Source organism: Myotis nattereri (assembly GCF_964212035.1).
Source record: "Myotis nattereri genome assembly, chromosome: 3".
Lineage (NCBI taxonomy): Eukaryota > Metazoa > Chordata > Mammalia > Chiroptera > Vespertilionidae > Myotis > Myotis nattereri.
Window position 1 is genome coordinate 207245500 of NC_138077.1, and position 13301 is coordinate 207258800.

General features: G+C 45.6%; 1 protein-coding gene across 2 annotated transcripts in view; it reads left to right on the plus strand.

The window, feature by feature from the left end:
- The first annotated feature begins 4133 nt into the window (after nucleotides 1–4133).
- The window catches only part of FBXO42 (F-box protein 42), an 85029-nt gene continuing 75861 nt past the window's right edge, over nucleotides 4134–13301 (plus strand). Inside the window, exon 1 of one of the 2 annotated variants that reach the window (XM_081086468.1) lies at nucleotides 4134–4336. The gene's annotated coding sequence lies outside the window, so the exon portion shown is untranslated. The remainder of the gene's footprint in view (nucleotides 4337–13301) is intronic. The other variant, XM_081086469.1, reaches the window with a different exon arrangement.

Here is a 13301-nt window from a genome sequence, read left to right on the forward strand (position 1 = left end):
TTTATTTTTTTTTAATTTATTGCTTAAAGTATTACAAAGGGTATTACATATGTGTCCATTTTATCCCCTCGCCCTAGACAGTCCCCTAGCATCCCCTATCCCCCAGTGTCTTATGTCCATTGGTTATGCTTATATGCATGCATACAAGTCCTTTAGTTGATCTTACTTTGTGTTTTTTTAAAAATATATATTTTATTGATTTTTTTTATAGAGAGGAAGGGAGAGGAATAGAGAGTTAGAAACATCAATGAGAGAGAAACATCAATCAGCTGCCTCTTGCACACGCCCTATTAGGGATGTGCCCGCAACCAAGGTACATGCCCTTGACTAGAATCGAACCTGGGACACTTCAGTTCACAGGCCAACGCTCTATCCACTGAGCCAAACCGGTTAGGGCTATATTTACTTTGAATACATTCTCCTGTGAACCATTCTTTTAAGTGAATTATCCTGATTGAGACTTGGCGAAGGCAAGGTGGTGGAAACTGTCTATCAGACATCACCTAAGTCTCACTCTTAAGGTGTGATTTTCATAAATGCAACTGACTCTCAGTAGTTTTAGGTTTTGTCGTAATAGCATGTTACCAGCAGAGGGAGATAGTTTCTTACAATTTTGTTATATTTGGCAATGAGCCTTAACAAAGGAATTAGTTGGGCATTCCTGGGACTGAATTTTCTAGGAGGCCAGAAAGATAGAGATCTTGAAGATCATCCGAGAGGATGAAAGGAAATAGCCTTTGTTTCACCAGATGAGCAATCCATCTGGAGGCCAGGCCTAGTAAATCAAATAGGCGCCCTGTGACCGTAGGCAAGTCCCTTCCTCATCTGTAGAATGAAAAGATGGGACTAAGTAAGCTTCCAAATTGAGGAAGTGGTGGTTTCTTTCTCAGGCGGAAAGCCCCCTGCAGTGGCAGAGACCCTAAAACATGAGCTGCTTTTTCTTGTAAAATATGTTTGATGCATCATTTATGTTTGGAACTTAGAGACTTGCCCTCAGAACAGCAGGCACTCAGAACAGATGCACCGCAAAAAACACTCTGATATGTGAGGGGACTATAAGAATAAAGCCCATAGAGAGAAAAGTTTCCATCTGATGTATAAACTAAGGTTATATGGACAGTTGTGTTAAGAAATAAATGGTTGCCCTAGCTGGTTTGGCCAGTGGATAGAGCATCACCTTTAGACTGAAGGGTCCCGGGATTGGTTCCAGTCAAGGACACATGCCTGGGTTGCAGGCTCAATCCTCAGTAGGGGGCTTTGCAGGTGGCAGCCGATCAATGATTCTCTCTCATCATTGATGTTTCTATCTCTCTCTCCCTCTTCCTTCCTCTCTAAAATCAATATAAAAATATTTTTTTAAAAAAAGAAAGAAAGAAATGGCACCCTGGCTGGTTGTTCAGTGGTTAGAGCGTTGGCCTTGGATCAAAGGGTCAACGCCCCCCCCCCTCAAAAAAAACCCAACAAACCCCAATAGACAAAATATCCTCAGGTGAGGATTTTTATATTTTAATTTTTAAAATGCATGTATGTGCCTTTTGCCCAGTAATTGCATTTCTAGTAAATTTTTCTGTAGATACATTTGCTTATAGGTATAACAAATACATAAGGATATTTGTTGCTACTTTGTTTATAATCACAAAGACATGAAGACAGATTAAATGTTTATTACTAGAAGATTTGTTTTAAAGATGTATGGTATCTCCATACAAAGGAATAGAATGCAATTAGTTAACAAATTTAGATGGTTCTAAATATGCTGACATCAAATGACCTGAGGGACTGTACTTCAAAAAGAAAAAAAAAAAAAGCAAGGTACAGAGTAGTGTGTATAGTTTGCTGCTACTTTATGTGTATTTATTTATATGTGTATATGTGTGTTTGTGTATGCATGTCTGGAAAGATATCAGGAACTTGTAATAGTAGTCATCTCAGTGGAGGAAAGAAGTTACCAGGTAGCTAAGGGATTGGGAAATACTTTTTTTTTTAAGTATGATTTTTTTTTGTCCCGGCTGGTGTGGCTCGGTTGTTTGGATGTCATCCTGTAAACTAAAATTTGCTGGTTCCATTCCTGGTCAGGGCACATGTCTGGATTGTGGGCTCAGTTCCCTGGAGGGACTGTGTAGGAAGCAGCTGATCAATGTTCCTGTCTCTCTCTTCCTCTCAGAAATCAATAAAAATGTACTTTTATAAAAAAGGAGGTATTTCTTTGCTCCGGATTATAGCACTGTGGAACATCTGTAAATATGTTTTTATAATTCTGTGTAGTTTGTGTACACACAAATAAAACCAATCCTTGCCTCACGATGGAATTCAGAAGGAATTTGGGGGGCGAGGTGGGGCGTTTGGAATGAGTGTCTGTTCCCTGCAGGCCAGTCTGGTGCTCAGACCTTTAGACTCATTGTAAGTTGCCACTGCCAACACAAGAACAGAGCCTGTGACTTATCAATGCGTAGCATGACGTCATTAAAGATGCATGCTAGCCTCAGAGCCCTAGACTCAGAAGCTCAGAGAGCCTCGCCTCGCCTCAGGGCCTAGCCTGGCCAGCAAGGACAACCTGGACTAGGAGCCTAGCCTAGCTGATGGAGGACAGCCTGTCCTCAGAGTTTAGTCTAGCCTGGAAGCCATAGAGCCTAGTCTCAGGGCCGCAGAGAGCCAAGCCTAGTTGATCCTTGGGGCCTTGGAGAGCTGAGCCTAACCTTGGAGCCTAACCTAACCAAGCAAGGACATCCTGGCCTCGGAGCTTTGCCTAGCCTCTGAACCTAGACTGGCCTCTGACCCCAGCTTTGCCTCTCAGTAGACTGTAGGGGCCCTTCATGAGGGCAGCAATTTTTAAAGTTTCATTTATCACATATCACATGGGATACTATATGTATCACATGGTTTGGCACATTGTAGGTGCTCACTAAATATTTGACTGCCTGCCCTCTTAGTTGTTAAATTCCCAGTTCATGCATTCATTCATTAAATATTTAGTGAGTCCCTACTGTGTGCCAGTCTCCATAGTAGGTGATAAAATAGTGAAGAAAACAGACTAAAAATTCCTGCTGTCTTTAATCTAGGAGATTCAGAATGAAGTGGTTCTGTATTTCAACCTGATCTAACATGATCCAGGAGTTCCAAGCCTAACTGGGGTCAGAATCCCTAGGGAGCTTTAGAAAAAGTGTGAGGCAGGTTCTAAAGATGGGCCCTAGAACCAACATTTTTACAAGGAAGCACTTAATAGCCGGTCAGTGTTTGTGACACAGAGCTCTACACTAGGGGTGGTGGGACTGGTGACACAGATCTAGTGATTTCTAAAGTTAGGATGACTCAAGTCTGCTCGTTAGTGCAATGCTATCCCAATTTGAGAGGGGACTTGGGATCTGATCCAGCGCGGTGTCCCAAGAGATATCCCAGGGCGGTGGGCTGGCACCTCAAGGTTCCTTTGGTTTTCGGTACAAGGGCTTCTGTATCTCTGGCATTTCCTTAGATCACTTGCTGCCCCGATGGATCCATGAAGATTCTCACCTACGCACCAGATTGCTACCGAGGAAGGGGGATTTTGCTGGACCCCGCTGTCTAGCCTGGGGATAGCGATAGTGGCAAGTACAGGAGCTTGAGAACCAGATAAGCCTGACTTCAAATCCTATCCTGCCTCCCGTCCCTTAAGGTGTGTGGCCTTGGGAAAAGGAGATATTTCTTTGCGCCTGTTTACTCATCTGAAAATAATGGAGTTAGTCACATGTCACACAGTGGTGGTTATAGTTAAGGGAGGCTTCGCTTGCACAACCAAGGAACTGAATTTCCCTCCAGTTAACATCCAATGGCACGTCCAACTTCCACATCAGGCCCCCAGGCGTACAATGGGTTAATTTTTGCCTAACATCGCGGTCTCAAGCCAGTTGCCCCAGGCATTGAGAAGAAGGGTGGGTGCTGACCTGGGTTGGCTCTAGAGAGAGACCCCAGGAAGACGGGCGCGGAAGCGCGATGTTTCTCCGTTCCTGCTGCGCTCCGCGAGGCTGGTTGCATTCCCGGAGACCCTCAGCCCGGGGCCACGCCTCTTTCCCAAACGGCCCCGCCCCCGGCCGCCGACGTGTGCGCGCGCGCGTGTCCTCCGCGCTGGGCCCCGCGCATGCGCACTCCGCGCTGTCTTCTCCCGGCCTGAGCAGCCCCGGCGGCGGCGTTTGAGTGGAGGAAGATGGCGGCTCCGGGCGGCTCGGGGTCCGGTCCGCTGTGAGGAACCCCGAGTGCGGCAAGCACGGCCTGAGGCGGAGCGCTTCTGCTCTGGCCCTGCCCGGGCTCCCTCACCGCTGTCGTCAGCGGAGCTAACCCGAGAGCGTGGCGCGGGCTGGGCCAGGTGAGGTCTCTCCCCTCCCGGGGCCGCGGCAGGGAGCTGGCGCCTCCTGCCCTTTATGCCCCGGGCCCGCAGCGGGCAGTGGGAACCCCGGGTCCCGCGCAGGCCCTGCTCCCCGCGCGGTGGTCGGTGCCGGCTGGACGGGAGACCTTGCAGTCGTCATCCTCGGCCGCTCTGGGTTAGGCGAGGAGGAGGAGGAGAGCCCTTCCTCCAGCCATGGGGATGGGAGTGAGCCCGGCCCCTCTCCTCCGGGGCGGTCCTCCCCCTCCCCGGGGCCACGACTGGGTGTGTGACCCGGGCCGGGATGGCTGTAGGGACGGCAGGTAACCTTTCCCCACCCCCGAACCTTGAACGCCTTGCCCGAGAAGCCAGAGTCCGTGCCCTCGCAAATTGAGGCTGCGGCGAGGGGCCAGCATCGCCCAGGCTGCAGCTGCGAAGGGCAGGTTTTGGAATTGGCCTAAAAAAAATAAAACACAAGCACCTACCGCTGAGCTTCCCGAGTGCGTCCCTCCCCACCCCGGCGACGTGGGGACTGGGTCTCGGGGGTGGCGATAGCCATCCACGTTGTGGCCGGGGAAGCCCTCTGCCGGAGTCGGCTGGGCACTGGCAACGGTGGAGGGTGGGGATGGATTTGTAAACGAATGAAAAAAAAAAAAAGAAAAAAAAAAGGTCTTCACAGTCCCTGCAGAGTAACTTCCGTGCTCATGAAGTCCTCGCTCATTTGAAACCTTTGGATGGTTAAGATTGGGAAGAGCCCGTTGCTTGTTGTCTGTAAAATCTCCCGGATTTTACCAGGAAAAAGGAAAGCTTCGTTTCTTAATTGCCACGCTTTGGGACTTTTCTGTGGTAGGATTCTGATGGCGCGGGGTGAAGATTCACACCCATTACCGGGTCTCGCTCGCTGGCAGGGACCTTGTTCTGTGCTCGTTCCTTTTTGAGAACAACTTTTTGTTGTCCAAATGCTCGTTTAAAAGGCTGGTGTCGTTTTTCTCAGGAGGGAAGTCGGTTTGACGTCTTGTGGTCTTTTTCTTGAGGGCTGATGGCCTCCGTTGGAATTGTGCTGTGGGGGATGGTGGAGGGGGATGGCTTTGGGTTGGACACTCCAAGCACCTTTTGCAACCTCAATGTGTTTTTGCTGTGCTTAAAATGATGACGTCATGTGGACAGGCTACTTTCAGGGGAAGTGCCATCATTTGGATTTGAACGTTCAGCATTCACTCTGTAGCTTTGACAGTGAATAATGATGCTCTGTGCCAAGTTCCTAACTTTGACCTATTCATCTGTGTAATCTGATTGGGTATCTTTTCATTTGTATGTAGTTATTTTATACCCTGTGACTGCCTTCGACATGCCTGGTATAAATATATTACTCAATCTACATTGATCCAGGGGTGTTTTGTCTATTTTATAAAGCTTTTAATTGTTAAAATGACAACTGTTAGCTTAATATCAGCGATTTTACCTTTTCTTAAAGCCATCTCCATAGATATTTATAGATTTTCTTAGTGCCTTTGCTAAGGACATAAACCTGAACCAACAACTTCTCTGTCTTAGAAAATTGGAGAGTCACTCTCTATTTCAATTTGCTAATAATAAAGAGTCATGAAATTAATGCAGTAAAACACCTTGGTGGTTTGACATTATGCTTCTTGGCATAATGTGTTGCGTTGTTGTGCTAAATCATCATTAGGTATTGATGCAACTTCATGACAATCATGACATCATTCACTCTCCAGCATTTTGCCTTTTGTAATTCCTTCCCTTCTCAAAAAGAACAGGGTCAGGAAAAATAACTTAGGATGCTTCTTAATGTCTGGTTTCTAGAAGACCCGTCTTTAAACACTATTTTATGTATTTAAAACCCTTCTGTAAAATTTGAAGCTGTGTGATTCCTACCTGTGGTGAAGAGCCAGCACAGAACATGCTAGCAAATCCTCTGGGTTTTACAAGAATGTTGGAAGTCCCAAGGAGATGGCATCACAATAATGAATAAACATGTGATTATCTTTGTGGTCTCAGGGTTGTGTAGGTCAGTGAATTAACAACTCTTTATAAAAACAAAAGCCATTTGGTTAAATAATGCCCTTCCCACTTCACAAGATTGTTTTGTGGCGCAAAAAAGGTAATGTTTGTAAAACTGCTTTGTAAAATAAAAGGCAAATGTAAGATTGATTATTCAATAATCAGTTTTATGAAAACACCTATCTAGGGCGCTCTATGTGCTGGGCATTTAGGAAAGTTGGTACTAATGTTTCTAAGACCATACAGCTTTTGGTCTTAGGTTGCCCACAGTCTAGTTGTTGAGCCAGACAAGGACACCAGTAAGTTACTGTATATCTTCTATATATATATATAAAAGCATAATATGCAAATTAACCAGACAGTGGAATGACCAGTCAGCTATGATGTGCACTGACCACTAGGGGCAGGCGCTCAATGCAGGAGCTGCCCCCAGCCCATGAGCCCCAATTGCCCAATGGGGAACCGGGAACCAGGGTTCCCGGGTGGCAGTGGTCGCAGGTGGCACTGGGGTCCGATTGCCCTGCCAGTCGCCCCACACACAGAGGGCAAGTGGTGGCAGTGGCGGGCAGGGAGATCAGCCCTGATCGCAGACCAGGCCTAGGGACCTTACCTGTGCACGAATTTCATGCGCTGGGCCTCTAATTCTAGTATAAGTGCCCTGAATCCAACCCACCAAGTATTCTCAGTGCCTTTCCTATTATTCTGCAGAAAAATCTGCCTTTTGTAAGTGATTTGCTTTTTATAAAAAACTTTTCAAAAATTATATCATGAGTTCTTTTCTCCTTTTATTCATTCACTGTCATGACACTTCCCACACAGTATGCTCCAGTTATGGTTTCTGCATTCTCAAAAATCCAAAAGTCTTGGGAGAACCTTTCTGAGAGTGAGTCATACACTCAGGCAACTAACACAAACATTGCAGCTGCAATTAAAATATCTCAGATTATTGAATGGTGTTAACTTAGAGTGATGATGCTTTTGTTTTTGTTTTATAAACTGGCACAAGAAACACTGTATGATTTTAATTTGATCACGTTTAATGTTTAGTTGTCACTCAGAATGTTGACTGTAAGTGGTTATTAGTACTGTCTCCTCCTTCCAATAATAAGTAAAATAAGTAAAAGTTGGGTGAAACTGACCACTTAAGCCAGAGCTATATTAAACTATTTTATAGAATCTGTGTGAATTGAAGCTTAATATCTTTGATAATGAACTTCTGTATCCCATTACCAGTTTCTCATCTTAGTGCTGTGGTAGTTTTATAACTAATTTTCATGTTGTTGCCTACATTGCAAAAATTTTATGAGTTTTTAGGTTGAATGGAATCTTTAAGTGATCAGTATTAGTTGAACATGTATGATCTGTGTCTTAACTGAAAATGAATGCTTAATGGTTGTGTTTGACAGAAAAGTGGAGGGGATGTGTTTGTTCATTTTCTGTGGTATGATAGGTTGTTAACATGTTGAAGGATATGAGCTACATACAAGTAACTTAAAAATTGCCCATTATGCCTTAGCTGGTTTGGTTCAGTGGATAGAGCATCAACCTGTGGACTGAAGAGTCCTAGGTTCGATTCTGGTAAAGGGCACGTACCGCGGTTACAGGCTCTCCCTGGCTCGGACCCTGGACAGGGTGCATGCAGGAGGCAACCGATCAATGTGTTTCTTTCACATTGATGTTTCTCTCTGTCTTCCACTCTCTCTAAAATCAATGGAAAAATATCCTCGGGTGAAGATTAACAGAAAAAAAAATTACCCAGTATATGCTCATCATACAGCTTTTTTTTTTTTTTTCATACAGCCTATTTTATTTTTATTTTTTTAAATATATTTTTATTGATTTTTTACAGAGAGAAAGGGAGAGAGATAGAGAGTTAGAAACATCGATGAGAGAGAAACATCGATCAGCCGCCTCCTGCACATCTCCTACTGGGGATGTGCCCGCAACCCAGGTACATGCCCTTGACTGGAATCGAACCTGGGACCTTTCAGTCCGCAGGCCGATGCTCTATCCACTGAGCCAAACCGGTTTCGGCATACAGCCTATTTTTATGTTGTTTCTTGTGGTACTATTCTAAACTAGAAGCCCAGTGTATGAAATTTGTGCATGGGTCGGGGGGTGGGGGGCGGGAAAGTCTCTCAGCCCGCCTGCATCCTCTCGCAATCTGGGACCCCTCAGGGGATGCCGGGCCTAAACCAGCAGTTGGACATCCCTCTTGCAATCCGGGACACTGCATGTACCAGTGACTATACTTTTTATACAGGTGAAAGGCATCTTGCTGTTGTATGGGCAGCTACATTTTTTTGCCCTGATTATAAAAAGTAGTACATAACATGATCCTTCTGAGGCAGTAGTACCATTTTCCCCATCTTATGGGTGGAAAAACTGAAGCAGAGAAAAGTTAAGTAATTGGCTTTGTCACACAGTTGTAAGTGTCATAATCAGGGCTGACCAAAAAATGTGCAAACCAGAGTCCATGTATGTCATCGCTGTATCATCCTGTTTTTTCAGTGTTAGAGTAGCCTTGCTAGGTTTTAATTTTTAAATCTAAGGGACTGTTCCCAATATATAGGGTAGAGTCCCTAGACCTGGCCAGTGGTCAGGGCCATCTGCGGGGTGACCAGCAGGTGGGGCGATTGCCCCCCCCCTGCCACCGCCCACTAGCACCCGCCTTGGCCGGCCATGCCCCCCGATCACCGCCTTGGTCACCTCCCCCTTGGCCGGCTGAGGGTGGGGGCAGATGCTTAACACAGGAGCTGCCCTACATCAGGGCAGCTCCTGCATTGAGTGTCTGCCCCCTGGTGGTCAGTGCACGTCATAGTGACCTGTTGTTCTGCTGTTTAATTGATTTGCATATTAGGGTTTTATTATCTTCTTAATATAAGAAAGAAACATGTGAATTAACCATCCCTCCACTACACTCACCAGCCAATCAGGAGTGTGTATGCAAATTAACCCAACAAAATGGTGGGTTAATTTGCATACAGGCGCCGGGTGGAGAGCAGAGCGGGAGAGCCGGTGGCTTGAGGGGACATGGCTCCCTTGGTTGCTCCCCCCCAAGCCGCCGGGCGGAGAGCAGAGAGGGAGAGCTGGCAGCTTGGAGGACTTGGCAGAGTGGGAGGCCATGGGACAGAGAGGAGGGAGGGAAAACCAAGAGCGTTGGGAGCACCAGGAATTGGAGCATCACCCCATATACCAAAAGGTTGCAGGTTCAATCCCCAGTTAGGGATCATAGGAGAGGCATCCAGTCGATGTTGCTCTCTCACATCTATGTTTGTTTCTCTCTCCTTTCCACTCTCTCTAAAATCAATAAAAATGTATCCTTAGGTAAGGACAAAAAAAAAAAAATGTGCTTTCCAACAGATGCATGGGAATAGTAGTTCTGATGGCAGCCCCAGGACTGGAAGCAGAAGCTCAGAGCGTGGGGAGCACCAGGAATGCTGGGAATCGTAGTTCTGGTGGCAGATGGATCTCCTAGACCAGTGATGGCGAACCTTTTGAGCTCGGTGTGCCAGCATTTTGAAAAACCCTAACTTAACTCTGGTGCCGTGTCACATGTAGAAATTTTTTGATATTTGCAACCATAGTAAAACAAAGACTTATATTTTTGATATTTATTTTATATATTTAAATGCCATTTAACAAAGAAAAATCAACCAAGAAAAATGAGTTCGCGTGTCACCTCTGACACGCATGTCATAGATTCGCCATCACTGCACTAGAGCAAAGTGAGCCTGGAGCAAGTTACTGTTGCGGTGGGGGATGGACGGAAAGCAAAGGTGAGAGACATAAGTAAAATCAGAGTGTCTAGGAAAAATTAAAGGGAAGATATCCTAAAACTTACAGGAAATCTCCACCAATGAAGCAAAGAAAATAAAAATGCCTCTATTATTCTGTGAGCAACAAACCAAACTGAGTTGGTGTCTCAGACAATTTGCTCATATGATTGCAAAGACAGACAGAAACTCCCGAATTGGAGAGGGCTCCCCTGAGGGCTCCCAGATTGGAGAGGGTGCAGGTCAGTCTGAGATGCCCCCACACCCCCAGTGCATGAATGTCATGAACTGGGCCTCAAGTATACTAGAAGCCCGATGCACAAAGATTTGTGTAAGAATAGGCCTTCTTTCCCCCTGGCTGCCGGCACCACCTTCGCTCCAGCCTAGAGCCACCTTCCGCCTTTGCGCGCTGTCCAGAGGCCCGGAGCATCCGGGACGGGGCGGAACGCTTGCCATGGCGACGACACAAGCGTCCCAGCCCAGCCGCCGCCATCTTTGTCACACCAATTTGCATATTCCCTTTTATTGGCTGTGGGTGTTTCCATATTTGTCATGCAGTGATGGTCAATTTGCATATTCCGTCTTTATTAGATAGGATGTTTTGTAAAATTATGTTTAATTTTGCCTTTTCTTACTCATGCATCTGTTGGAAAGCACATTTGCTTTTTTTTTTTTTGTCCTTACCTAAGGATACATTTTTATTGATTTTAGAGAGAGTGGAAGGGAGAGAGAAACAAACATAGATGTGAGAGAGAAACATCGATTGGATGCCTCTCCTATGCTCCCTAACTGGGGATTGAACCTGCAACCTTTTGGTATATGGGGTGATGCTTCAACCAACTGAGTCACCCAGCCAGGGAGCACATTTGCTTTTGATTCTGATTTTTCTGTATTAAACTTCTACTTTTTATTTTCTTATTGATTGATTTTAGAGAGACAGACAGACATACATTTGTTGTTCCACTTATTTATGAATTCATTGGTTGATTCTTTTTTAAAAATATATTTTATTGATTTTTTTACAGAGAGGAAGGGAGAGGGATAGAGAGTTAGAAACATCGATGAGAGAGAAACACTGATCAGCTGCCTCCTGCACACTCCCTACTGGGTATGTGCCCGCAACCAAGGTACATGCCCTTGACCGGAATCGAACTTGGGACTCTTCAGTCCTCAGACCGACACTCTATCCACTGAGCCAAACCAGTTAGGGCCATTGGTTGATTCTTGTATGTATCCTGACCATGGATCGAGCCTGCAAACTTAGTGTATTGGGATGATGCTCTAACCAACTGAGCTACCTAGCAAGGGCTAAATTTCTACTTTTTAATTTGTAAAGTTTCTTCCAAGTTTTTATTTAATTTTTTCCAGTGTTGCTGTCTGTGTTTTGCTTCAAAGATGGAAGTATCTTGTGGTGCTTTGATGCTTGTTTATATATATAAAACTGATAAATGTGCAGATAGCCTATCTAATAAAGAAGGAATATGCTAATTGACTCTCACACTGTCGCAAATATGGTGGTGCCCACAGCCAATAAGGAGGGAATATGCTAATTGAAGGCCTCCACCTTCAAAGATGGCAGTGCCCACAGCCACAAGATGGCCGGCAGGGGAGGACAGTTGTGGGCGATCAGGCTAGCAGGGGAGGGCAGTTAGGGGCGACCAGGCCGGCAGGGGAGGTCAGTTAGGCGTGACCAGGCCGGCAGGGGAGGGCAGTTAGGGTGGGGGGGGGACCAGGCCGGCAGGGGAGGTCAGTTAGGCGTGACCAGGCCGGCAGGGGAGGGCAGTTAGGGTGGGGGGGGGGACCAGGCCGGCAGGGGAGGTCAGTTAGGCGTGACCAGGCCGGCAGGGGAGGGCAGTTAGGGTGGGGGGGGGGACCAGGCCGGCAGGAGAGGGCAGTTTGGGGCGACTGGGCCAGCAGGGGAGGGTAGTTAGGAACAACCGGGCTGGCAGGGAAGGGCAATTGGGGATGACCGGGATGGCAGGGGAGGGCAGTTGGGGGCGATTGGTCTGGCAGGGGAGTGGTTAGGCGTTGATCAGGCTGGCAGGCAGAAGCGGTTAGGGGCAATCAGGCAGGCAGGCAGGCAGGCAGGCGAGCGATTGGGAGCCAGCAGTCCCAGATTGTGAGAGGGATGTCCGACTGCAACAGCCAGTTTAGACCCGATCCCTGTGGGATCGGGTCTGAACCGGCAGTCGGACATCCCCTGAGGGGTCCCAGATTGGAGAGGGTGCAGGCTGGGCTGAGGGACACCGCCCCCCTGCATGAATTTCATGCACCAGGCCTCTAGTTATTATATAAAGCAATAGTTACTTGAGAAAAATTTTATTACTCTGGACAGTAACTTAGACAGTAACGTATTTTCTCTTATCTTTTGGTAATATATAGGTTTGAGGTAGTTCATTTAATTTCTATAAACGCAAACAAGTTTTAGTTTTTATTTCAGCTACTTTAAGGAACTCACTAGTATGTCATACTTCTCCAAATTTTTGTTTCCTTTATTATTTTCACTTTAAATGTTTAATTTGTGTTGTGATTTAGAGAATAAGAAATCTTTTTCAGAATGAACCTTTTATTGTATTGTTTGGAGAAAGATTGGTGTTAGTTATGAATTCATAAATATAGTTTTACTAAAGGTTGCCTCTCCTATCTGCTGGCTTTTCAGATGAAAGTCAAAGGAAAGTGGAATTTATTCTTGTATTTCAGTATTTCTTCTTAAAGCTTTTTTTTTTTTTTTCTAAACTAGTTAGCCTTGCTGTTTCTTGCCCAAAAGCAACAGTATCTTGGCTTGTCTTGGGATCAAGCAGTATTGTGTTTGCAAGACTGCTTTCTTAGCTTTCGCTCTGCGATATTTAGTAACATCTTTCCAAATAGATTATTTGGTCTAGTGAAGATCAAACAAGCTGCTCTCTTCCTTATTAGTGAATCTGAAGTTTTACGTTCCTGTGGGTCCTTCAGATTCTATTTGTCTATCTTCCTCACCTCTTTTTCTCAGTAAACACAGTTCTCTCTTCCAAAAGCATGCTTAATAAATCATAATGATGGATGGGTTAGAATTTCACATTTTATTTAACTTAAAAGTAACGTAATGGTAATGAAATCTTGAAGACATTTTACTAGGTGAAATAAGCCAGACACAAAAGAACAAATATTGTATGATTACACATACATGAGGT